Source organism: Mercenaria mercenaria, chromosome 9 (genome assembly GCF_021730395.1).
Source record: "Mercenaria mercenaria strain notata chromosome 9, MADL_Memer_1, whole genome shotgun sequence".
NCBI lineage: Eukaryota > Metazoa > Mollusca > Bivalvia > Venerida > Veneridae > Mercenaria > Mercenaria mercenaria.
The window spans coordinates 37,400,160-37,413,042 of NC_069369.1; the positions used below are offsets into that span (position 1 = coordinate 37,400,160).

At 33.7% G+C, this 12,883-nt stretch overlaps 1 long non-coding RNA gene across 1 annotated transcript; it reads left to right on the forward strand.

Annotated features, from left to right (window-relative positions):
- The first annotated feature begins 204 nt into the window (after positions 1 to 204).
- LOC128559483 (uncharacterized) lies at positions 205 to 2,926 on the forward strand. Its single transcript, XR_008372394.1, has 2 exons — positions 205 to 945; positions 1,815 to 2,926. It is a non-coding gene; the product is annotated as an uncharacterized LOC128559483 (long non-coding RNA).
- The last annotated feature ends 9,957 nt before the right edge of the window (positions 2,927 to 12,883 follow it).

Sequence of the window (12,883 nt, forward strand, 5' to 3'; positions counted from 1 at the left end):
CCTCGAGCACCGAAGGGGGTGATTAAAGGACGTAACACTACCTACATAGACAATTGACATAACATATAAAACAAAGCTGACAAAATAGGGACAGCGCTATTTGAATGAATTGGGAATTTAAACAATACTGTCCGTCATTTCAAAATACCAGTTGATCAGTATATGACTGTATATAGTGGTAAAGGTGTTAATACTAGGTTAAGGTAGTTCGATACATTTTGTGCGCATGCGCGAATGATCTCGGTTTACGTAAAGTCGAAAAATTTAAGTGTGTTGAATTTTACTTATTTCTTGCTTGCTTTCCAAGAGAATCTTCAATAATCGGCGTCTTAGTGGAAAAGGTAGAAGGAAACTATTCGTTGAGGCTTTAAATCTAAGTTTATCGCGGGATTTTTAACGACATTCACCGGTTTCGTAAAGCAGTCGTTTGTTTTGGCGCAATGCGGAAGTGTCGTCTTGATGCAGTTTTTTGGCTAAAAAGTTGACGAATCTTCGTCTCACTACGTCTGTCATTTGTTTTACGTTTGCCATCAGTTTTAGGCAGTAACTGTTAGCTGTCGAGAGTACCGGAACAGACTGTGAAGTATTTCTATAGATGTAAATATGGTTCGTAAAAAAGGACAGTTTGTGTGACATTCGGACTTCCTACACTAGTGATCCATGAGGACTTTATCCAGTTTCCAGAATGCCAGGAAGGAAGGACTTATTGAATTGGACCACTTGTCAAGTCTGCTTACAAAATTCAGAAATTTAAGAGCAGCCACTCGGCGACAGTAAGCTTGTCTACATTTTCCATAAAATTTCCAAAATAAATACTGGAAAAAAACATGGAAATACATATGTCATCAACACAAAATAGCGCAGCACCAGAATGAATGCGGAAGTTGTCATGAGTGGTGTGGCATTGTTCCTGTTCATTTATGGTTTACAGATTCCAAAAGTCTGGTGAGTCATGTAAAATATATTGTATTGTCATTTGATAGTAGATCATACTGTACTGTAATTGTTTATTAATTATTTTAGTTCATTCTAAAGCCCTCAACAGACGGTAGGTTTTTGTTGTACAACACCAATTAAATTTTAGATGTACAGCCAAATGTTATCGTGTGTACGATGCTATTCCTTGATTTTGTAAATCTTTCTTGACCTACAGATTAGGACATGTTCTATTTTGTATGATTTGAGCCGCGTCATGAGAAAACCAACATATTGCCTGTCCGACCAGCATCTGCTCAGTCTTGTCCATACTGTTCGCTATGAAACGGTTTCTCTAATTGCAATAGACTTTGAAAGCAAACATCATTGATCCTGATCGGACTGCGTGGATGTACAGGCTGGTCTTGATCCATGCTGGTCGCAAAGCCACTATGTTGGTTTTCTCATGGCATGGCTTATTTGTGTCATGCATAATCAAATTCATGGGATATTATTTTTTATTAAGAATGGTTACATTCTTTTCAGTACCTAATGCACTATGTTTACTAGGTAAAGCTCTGTTATTTAAATGGGAGTGGAATACTGTCTGAATGTGAAAGATGTACAATTTTAAAATTGTACATCTTTGAGATAATTAGTGTTGTACAACTAGAACTTAATATCTGTTGAGGCCTTAAGGTTCTTTTATCTTTTCTGGAGTAATGGACCATTGTGCTTAAATATGTTTTATCATGATGATTTATGAATGAATTAATAAAGACCTAGTATACATAATTTTAAAATATTTAATTATTAGTAATCAAGTTAGTATTCTGTAACAATGCGAATTGTATTGATTGTCAATTTTCAGAACCAGATATGATTATGTCTATTTTCAGAACCAGATATGAGTAGAGTACAGTTTGAGAAATGCCTTGGTAGAACAGATACTAAGGAAATAATAAAGAGCAGAACAGACCACATTTCTCCTTCTTATAACTGGTAAAGTTCCAAGTAAGGGCGAGTACAATAATGCAGCCCCAGTGAGAGTTTGTGATGAGGTGTCAACTGTAAATGTGTGGTCGTTAAATGATGTGCAGTCAGATTGACAAGTATTTGAAGTAACATTAAGTTATAAATTACCAATTCTGAGAGAAATTTTTGCTGAGCTTTGTGCAGGATACTCTTAAAAAATACGTGAACCAGAATTTTATATTATAAGTACAATGTCAGATGTACTCCAGACTTCACACATATGTTGATGTTTATACATATGTGGTGATTAATTTGTCAAGTGAAAAAATTTTATGAATAATGTTAGTGTTGACAAAGTCAACTACAGAGGTCGACAACACCGAGTTTAGGATACAGAAAAAATCCAGTGATTCTGACGAAACAACATACATAGAAAGATTATACTAGTAAAATGAAAACTTTTAGTGTATGGAAAAGTTTGGAAACAGGTTTACCATTGACAGAAGAGACAGTATTTACAGACTGGTCTACAGTTATTTTGATTTGACTTATACACGGTGATTCCTCCAGTAAACAGCTAGTGATCTGAGAGAATTGTGTTCATTATATCATACAGGTTTAGAGTGAATGTAAAATTAATGTGTATTTAAATCAATCAAAATTTTTCAAAATTGGAGGTTGAAACTTTACAACTGTTTAGTATTTCAGTAATCAGTTAGGATTTTTGAGTGATTTCAATAAAGTACAAATGAAAAAAAAAAAGAATCACTATCAGCCAAGATGATGTGCTATTGTAAAAGATAGAAAGAAAATTCACAAGTCACATTAACTTGGTAAAGGGGATTTTAACAGAATTAAACTATAATTGGTGAAGGATTCTGCATGTTGTATCAAATAGCTATAATGTATTTTGTAGTTCTTTGGATGTATCTTCTATCTATCTCTTTTCAAACTAAATTTTATCTCTTAAATCTATTGAAACTGTCATCAAAATAAAAGAACAATATATTTAACAATTAAAAGGTATATTCAACAAGCCAGTACTTTGTTATTAATCTAAGTCAGTGGAATTTATTTTTAGACTTGTCCTATTTTTTTGATTCAGTTTCTGGATCCCCATTTATTAGTTACTTGTACACATTTTGGGATTCCAGCAATTTTCCACATCCTCATTACAAGGTAGTATTGATTTTTCATTGGTCCAGTGGTTAACTAATTTTAGCATAAAGTAAAACTGTTCTATTAATAGATTTTCAGAAAATCTGTTTGAGTATTTATACCCAGTATACAAATTCATGACATGTACTTTTATTTGATTTGAACATTACTGTTTAATATTATCCTGAACAAATTACAGGTTTTCTTTGCTTTATATTAGAGAATTTTGGTAAATTTCATTGATGAAAGGTCCAAGGTACTTTTCTCAAATAGTCAATTAATAGAAATTTTCAAATATAATGTCTTGTGCAGTGAATTAAAAAGAAATTTATTTATTTCAGTACTAGTCAGTTCTGAACTTGAAAGATACTTTGATAGGTTTTTGGTCTACTACACACTTTATATAATTCTGTGGCCTGATTAGAAGTAGCCTGTTGGTTTAATTCAGTAACTTACTATAGGAAGAATTATTTAAGGTAGCTCAACACAACTTCTGGACATAATTTAAGGTGATTTATTATCATATATGATATAAGATAATTTTCATTGAGAGTCCTACATACCAGAACATTTTTGAGTGACAATTAGAAATATTTCAGTCTTCAGATTACTTGGGGTGGTTCACTACCTGTTAGAAATATTTAAGGTGGTTAACCATCTGTTAGAAAACGATAATACGGTACGGTACCGTACTGGGACTTGTTTTTGTAGGCAATTATCACAATATGAAATTTTTTAGGTGCTGAATTGAAGGTCATTTCCTCCATGGTTATTGTCGTGGTGTTTATAACTCCCCCGCCACAAGTGGTGGGGTTTATAGGAATGGTCTCTGTCCATCCTTCCCTACTTCCGTCCTTCCATCTTCCGTCCTTCCGTAACATTTTGTGTTCACTCTGTATCTCCTAAACGGGAAACCCCTTGAACATGTTGAAGGATTTTCATAAAACTTGGTTCAAATGATCACCTCATCAAGACAATGTGCAGAACCCATGAGTCACCCATGTCGGTTCAAGGTCAAGGTCACAACTCAAAGCCTTCAATTTTATGTCTGCTCTGTATCTCCTAAACCCCTTCAAGTGTGCTGTTAACAGACAGCTTTTGTGATAAATCAGGAGCACATAATTCCGGACAAGCTGGTCTAATCATACCCAAAATCGAGTTATTCCAAGAGCTTGTGCTCGTATACATTGCCATTAAATCTGATCAAAATTGTTATGAAAATGTTCAAACTAGAGCGTTAAAATTGTCAAATATTGCAACTTTTTATATAACAGGGACAGATAACTCTGGACTTGCTAGTCTGAAAATGCTTGAAATCTAGGTCTTGCAAGACCCTATGGCCGTACACATTGTCTATTTTAGACAATTTTCTAAGTTTATTCGAGATTTCTTTAAACAAAAATGATACAGTTGTAAAAAATTGGTAAATATTGCTATTTTTTACTATATCAGGGGCACATTACTCTTGATATACTGGTCGGATCATCCCCATAATGCAACACATTCCAGATTATGTAGCCATGCATATTGTTTTTATACTTTGGTGAAGATTGTTATAGTAATATTCATGCTGGAGTGTTAACAATGCTATACAATTCATACTTAACTTTAAAAAAGTGGGTGGGGTAATATTACATCTGTTTTTTTATGATGAAATGTCGATGTAAATGGTTTGAAACTATTTTGTTATTTAAAACTATGTTTTGCACACATGTTCATATTGTTTAGGTGGTTTTTTTTCATGAAAACATTTGTTGTTATAGCTTATTTGCAAGCAAACCCAAATATTTTAAAATTTTGGTATTTTCATGTTAAAATACAGAATATCTCTCTTATATGTTCGGTGACCCCCATTTTTTTTACCCTTATTTTGAAGCAATTTTGAGACACAATATATACAAAAAGTATTTCAAAAATCTTAATTGTAGAAATAATGTTATGCTATCTTTAGACTGATACAAGTACTGGTCCCATTGGAAAAAAGTGGGTGGGGTAATTATATTGCCTTGTGAAAATGAGTAAAGTATTATGTGAAAATCATTAAAATTTCATACTGACTTCATAGCATATTCAAACTGAATTGTTAGAAATACAATTATTTTACAACCGATAAAGATAGTTTGTGTTTTGAAATGTACCCCCAATTTTTCCAGGTTTTTCAAATTTCACTTTTGTCTTGACAGTGTGTGTAGAAAATGGCCGATATAATGAAAAGGAGTTCGGTGACCTACCGTTTTTTTGCTTTTATATGAAATAGATACTAAAGATCTTCAAACATGCAAAGTATGAAAAAATTCTTAATTGTAGAACAAATTGGCCTGAAACGTATCCAACATCCTTAATATACATTTCATTGAAATACTTTAAATATAGGTTGATTCCAATGTATGATATTTTCAATTTGATGCTGGTTTAAGTGTTCCCAACTGTCCGGTAGTAGAAAGGGCATTTTGAAACAATATATAGTGACACATTTACCATTGGCAATGCAATGAAAGAAATGCACTTGAAAGTTCGTTATTCTTCAATTCATGATGTTGTGTATTTCAAATCTGGTTCTTGAATTGTTATTAATAACCTATTGCATCCACAGATGTACGTCAGTTTGCCTGCTATATTATCAAATTGATCATTCTACTAATTTCCGTTTTATATATTGATTCAGTCTGTCTGGAAACTAAAAGCTATTACAGATGTCAATATTGTCATCTGGTTGTTATTTGTTCGTATTTATTTCCATTAAACATTTGGAACTGGCTATTTAAGTTCGCTGATCAAATACCAAACAATCGGTTGCTGATACCATGCCTCTTTAACAAAATGTCCTATAGAATTTAATACATCATTCTGACAAAAGTTTCAAATTCTGTTTCACGTTACTTTATAACAGGTAGATAAATAAGTCTTTTAGTATATAGCTGCTTATGTCATGTTGTATCCTAGTTTTCAAATGAAATTGTTCAGGTAAACTTTGTGAATCAATGACAAATATCATTATGTTCGGTGAAATCAGTTGTAGATCATTACCCTTGGAAACAAACGAATACGTCCAAGGGCTTTATTAAGATCAAACATTAACATCATGATTCATAGTTCTCAATTCTTCTGCAATTATACTGAATCAAAACAATGAAAAATATAGATAAAGAACAGTAGGACAACCAAGACAAGCAACTCTGGTTGATGCTGGACAAAATGTATTTGATTTGAACACTATACTATAGACTGATTGCAAAGCTTGGATGAACTTCATTCGTTTATTATACCGGCACTATCATTGATCAATGCCAGCGATATTTTCTACTGAAATAACTCAGTGTACCATTAAGCCTTGTATAATGTTGTGAAAAGTGCTGTACCGTTGTACAATTTTTAACTTCACGTCAAGTGCTAGAAAGTAAGTAATTATGAAAAAGGTATTTCATTACGGGCTTATATGAAATGTGCCATGTGACTTGCTTTGATATATTCGTAACAGGATGAACATTAAAGAAAAGCTTTTGGAAAAATAGAATGCAACCAAGCGAAATGGTAGCAAATTCAAATCAACTGAATTTGTTCCTGTGAGGTAATGAATAATATAACAACCCTCTTTCTCCCCCATCTACCTGATACCGGCTTTTAAATTTAGTGGAACTCTATAACTATAACTATTGAAAGGACTCCGTAATTCCGAAAGGCAAGAAATAATAACAACAATGAGTCCAAATACGGACAAAATGTATTTGATTTGAACGTTATAATGTATATGATTTGCAGCCGCCGCCACAATGTCACATATTTCAATACCGAGACTGATTAAAAAAATAAAGGTACTGGTAGATTTCCCGGAAGCACAAAGTACCCAATACACAGTCAAAGTAGGCCCGCAACTAAAAAACAACTGTAAAGAAAAGATATAGCAGACGAGTTTGAATTTTTGAAATATATGCAAAATACAAATATAGGTAAGGGTAGAGAAAGGAATGGGGTGTTTGGGGAAGCGACAGAAAGCAAGGATGAATATTCAATAGGGAAAGATATTCTAAACACGCAGTTTCCAACGACACAGAACAAACAAACAAACAGGTCAATAGATAACATAAAATATGAAACGGACAAAAACAAATTGAAAAGGGGGCATTGCCTTGGAATGGTCAGTGACATAAATAAAGAAACATAAGATTTTAAATGCGTTTAAGGCATGACAATTTACTTATTCTATTTTCAACATGTTAGACAAGACAGTGTACATAAAACAACCACCGCTGAGAAAGGCGCTAACATAAGTGACAAAAAACTAGATTATTTTTAGTAAAAGATATAAATAATTAATCTAACTTAGTAAGGTGTAATTACACAAATGTTCTCAACAAATTGACTGATATAAAATCTGTTAAAAGATTTTTGGAAGCATAGAAAGCAGTCACGCGACATAATAGCAGACTGTTGATTAAGTTTGAGACTGCTGCCACAACCCCCCACCTTAGCAGCGGCTTATGCGGAATACTATTATAGTAAAAATGAGTGTTCTTCATGATCCCAAAGGACCAGAAAATATAACGACATTGAGCCCAAATACGGGGAAACTTATACAGCCGCCACACGGCACTTAAAGTCTACTGTTGTGATAGGTAATAAGATCTGTGAAAAAGTCATTTTGTAAGCATAGAACACAACCAAGCAACATAATAAAAGTCTTTGTTTAATTGATTCTGGTTATGAGAAGTTATGAAATGTGAAATACTCCCCACGCCCCTAGCACAAGCGGAATTATATTATTATAGTAAAAATGAATGTACTCCATGATCCCAAAGTACCAGAAAATATAACAACACCGAATCCAAGTAAGGGGAGATATTTTACTGCCGACACACGGAATTGAAAGACTGTTGTTATGATAGTTGATAACATCTGTGAAAAGATCCTTTGGAAGCATTGAACGTCAGAGCACCTAAAACAACTTTTAAGGGTACGACTAAGTAAGTTGCAAGACGAAATTCCTCCCTCTCCAGCCGTTTTGAATGATTTAGGAGAAAGTGCATCACGGAGTCTTACACTTTATTAGTCATCGCACCACAAGAAAGCGTAGCGCTTAAATACAGAGGTGTCAATCTCCAAACATGCACTATGCTTTCAATACATATGCCCTTCAGAGGAGTCATATACAGAAGAACAATGCTAGCCAATTAACAACATTTTGCAGAATACGTATAGCTGGTCTTATGTGAGCACACATTTCATCTCTGTCCAGGTGTATAAACAAATAAATTAAGCATTAGAAGTTAAGGAAATTAATGAACGTCAAAGTCACAAAATCATATTTGATTTTTTTGCTGATTTTCAAATATGTTGCTTGATTTTTTTTTGTGGAGCGAAGTATCAAACGGTGCAAATGTTATTTAATTATTCATGATATCTTTCTGTAATCTAGAAATATTCGATTCATTTTCAAATAAATGCTACCCAAGTATTACTTTTGAAATATAAATCAAATAAAACGGACATTAAGGGGATAATTTTGATGTATGGCATTTTGATATTGCCTATCAAATAACAAAATGCACAGAAATATATTCAATCAATACGCATGAATTTTGTTAAGTATACGCATACAATGTTTTGTCTTTTATTCAGGTTTGTTTGTACAGAAATCGGGAGAAGTTGATCGTCTATGGACCAACCACAAAATAATGCAGCTCAAATGTAGCACGATTACTCTCTATATACATTTATCTACAAACTGGTGTCGGCCCGGTACTTTTGCTCCTTTTCTAATGTATTCAAGAACAAGCACTTCTGGGCACGAATTTTGAATTACGCAACAAAATTACAAATTGAATAACAAATGTGTACTTCTAACGAGTCAATCAAGACTAGAAAGCAACTGTCATCAATAATGAATACCAGTAGGCAGTTGATGATATGTGTTGGATATGGAGATGATCTGAGAGCAAATTAAACATTAAATTGAATGATGTTATCCTCTCATGTCTGAACAAGATGTGTTTGTAAAACACGCATGCTCCCCATAATGGCCTTTCCTGATCAATATGACCTTTGTCCTTTGACAAACTGACCACAAACACAAAAAGGGTTATCAGCTGACCATAGGCAATCATTCTGTGAAGTTTGACGACTGTATGCCAAAGCCTTCTTAAGGTATCCGATCCACAAATAGGTTTCATTTCGATGCCTGGTGACCCCATGATTTTTTGGTATTATTTGGAAGAGTTTTGTCTGCTGAACAAGAATTAATAAAAAAACATGACCATAAATAATATGCAGCAAATATTACAGTAATGCTTTTGACTGCGAAATCTTACACTGTAATAGTCGGATTTCTGTTGAAATAGCATTGAAGAATATAAGGTAAAAAATAAAAATTCTATAACATATTTTTGTCATGTAATTTATATTTTCTTTTTCAGTAGACAATACACTTTCAAATGATACCAAAATTATATGAGCTTACCAGGCATCAATATTTGATGTATTTTAATAGCACTATTATATAAAACTTGCTTATTGTGGATCGAATACCTTAAGATATCGATCGGAAACTGTTTTCAATCTCAAGGTTATACTGTGATAAGGGTCATCTACTGACCACAGGCATTCAACCTTTGAACTTTGTCTTCTGTAGGGCAAAGCGTTCTTTAGTTTTTGATCGGAAACTGTTTACAGTCTCAATGTCACTTTGACCTTAACCTTTGATCAAATGACCTCAAAACAGTAGGAGTCTTCTAATGACCAAAGACAATCCTCCTATGAAGTTTGACGCCTATAGGCCAAAGCGTTCTCCAGTTATCGATCGGAATCCGTTTTCAGTTTCAAGGTCACTGCCATCTTGACCTTTGACCAACTGACTCAAAAGCATTAGGGATCATTTACTGAATACAGGCAATCATCCTATGAAGTTTGATACCTGTAGGCCAAATAATTCTCAAGTTATCCATCGGAAACTTTTGTCAGTCACAAAGGTCACTGCAACCTTGATCTTTAACATATGGACACAAAAAACAATATGGGTCATCTACTGATCAAAGGCAATCATCCTGTGAAGTTTCACGCCTGTAGTCCAAATCGTTCTCCAGTTATCGATCGGAAACCGTTTTCAGTCTCAAGGTCACTGCAACATTGACCTTTGCCATATTAACACCAGAAACAATAGAGGTTATCTACTGACCAACGGCAATCATCCGATGAAGTTTGATGCCTGTAGACCAAATCGTTCTCCAGTTGTCGACTGGAAACTGTTTTCAGTTTCAAGGTCACTGTGACCTTGACTTTTAATCTATTGACCCCAAGAACAATAGGAGTCATATACTGAACACAAGCAATCATCCTATGAAGGTTGGTGCCTGTAGGCAGACATAAAAATAGATTTTCTGAAACATGTCGCGAATTAGCACCTGACTTCCCTGTTGAATGCATTTGAAGGGTTTATATTAATATCTAAAAATAAAAAAAAGTTTAATGATTTCTTCATTTTCAGCCGAAAAAAATTGATTTTCTGAAAAATGTCAAATAACGAACGGCCTACAGTTTGTCATTTGCATGCAAATTGGCAACTGGCTCTCTTGATCATTCTGAAGACTGCTGTTTACCTTGAAAGTTTGATTGTTGAATATCAATATCTAAGAGCAATCAAACATTAAGTTAGTGCTTTTCTTTTTTTCTCTGAAAAATTTATTTTCTGAAAAACTGTTGAATAAACAATTGCAACTGCTGTTCAAATTAAAAGTGTTTTATTTTAATATCTAAGAGTAAATATTGCGCTAAATTGGATGATTTTATCAATTCATATCTGAAAAATAGATTTTCTGAAACCTAATCTCCTAATCGTGGCGAAGACTGCTGAAATATTTAAGTTGTTGAAATATTATCAAGTGTGAAATCAAATGATTTTATCATTTTTCGACTCAGTATTGATTTTTTGACAAAATGAATAACTAACTGGTTATTCGCTTGTGAATTGGCAACTAACGTTTGCTAGACTGTTTTGAGTAAAAAAATAATCGAACTTGCCAATAAATTTTGAATGACCAAGTTGCAATTTGCATGTAGGTGGTTATTCGAATGTCCAACTATTAACTACCAACTGCCTTCCAACTTTACTATCATAACTTTATAGGTAACACAAGAATTACGTGAGTTTCTGTCAGTACGTATCGTGTTACAATATAGCCTGATTTAAAAAGACCGCTTTTTCAATGTGCGTCTAATAGTGTCAGAGGAAAATGATCGTAATACCATCATATAGTGCGCACAGGAGGCACACTGGCTCCATCTTTAAAAGATGAAGGTATTATGACTTGTGCTACTTCTAAAGTTTAGCTTAAGGAATTGCTTATTAAACTAGAAACGACTTTCTTTATACAGATTTCTTCTTGCAATATTCGGCACATTTCTCCTATGGCAATATAATAATAGTAATTGGGACACAAACTTGGCTGAACTAAACCCTTTTAAAAGTATTTAAATTATGATTGCTATTCTAAGTAATATTTGTGAAAGCATCCCAATACCGCAGGCGAATTTCATGACAGACTGTAGCGAAATAACACTTTAGTATGGCATAAGATAAAAGTGTACAACTATGTTTGTGAAAGGTTTTCACAAACCTCCCAAGTACAGTCGAACTAGCATCCTACTACGCATTGTTTTTTTATTATTTTTCTTCTTTTTGTTATCAAATGGGATGAGATACAGAACATTGGTTTTAAATGGATGGAAGATGTATAGGACAGGACCCGAAATTATTGAGAAACACAACGTATCAAGCATAAGCATAACTTCTAAATATTAACAAGCATAACTTCTAGATATTAAAGCTGCCCGCGCGCTTAGCTCAGTAGGGACAGTGCAGATCTACGGATCGCGGTGTCGTGGAGTCGATCCCCGGGCGTGGCGTATGTTCTCCGTGACGATTTGATTTGTCAATGGTTTGAATATTGATTAATATAACATAGTAGAACGTCTTATTCAGTCCATTGTTTCTATTTTGCCCCCCCCCCCTTTACATTTCTAACTGAAAAAATTCATATACAGTATAAAAAGTAGTGATTTTCTACCCTTGTAATTATGCAAAATGTCTAATTGGACAGCTGTTTACATCTGTTTTAACATAAAATTTAAAACCTTATGGAACTTTAAATTCTAACACCAATCGCAGTTATACAATTATACAGTTATATAGACTTGCACAAAAATAACCGTTCCAGCTTCCTAAATGACTCAGGCGGTGATTCAGATGTAATCAAAGCGACTTTCTTCTTCTGATAACATTCAAGTCTCTCCGTGACAAAACTGTAAAAGCTATTTTATTGACTAGCGTAGAAAATCTGTCACTATTAACAATATTGCCTTCGGTAATGGCAGTTATTTCCTGCAAAACATTCGCCTTTAAACATTGAAAATTAAACACTGGCGCCTTGATCGTCTTAACATTTTATGCTTTTTACGCGAGTCCTTCACAAATGTTATTTCTAAATAGAACACTTGTTAAACACGTGTATTTTCAAGATGCAAAGAAAGTGTCAAGACGCAAAGAAACATTTATATGGTATTATTTTGCCATGTGCACAAAAAAATGCAGTATACAAATAATATTGTATGTAAAGATTAACATTAATAATGAAAACAAGTTGGTAAAGTGTTATTGTAATAAAAGCACAAAAATGAAATTTCCATTTCTTACTTTGCATTTGGTAGAAATAGTACCTAAGGCTACGTATTCAAAGACAACAACAAATCAAGTGCAAAACTGAAGTGCATATCGGTTATCTCACACTAGCAATATTCTAACATAGCACAGTGCAGTAAATACGGGAACTTTTGACAGCGACATTGG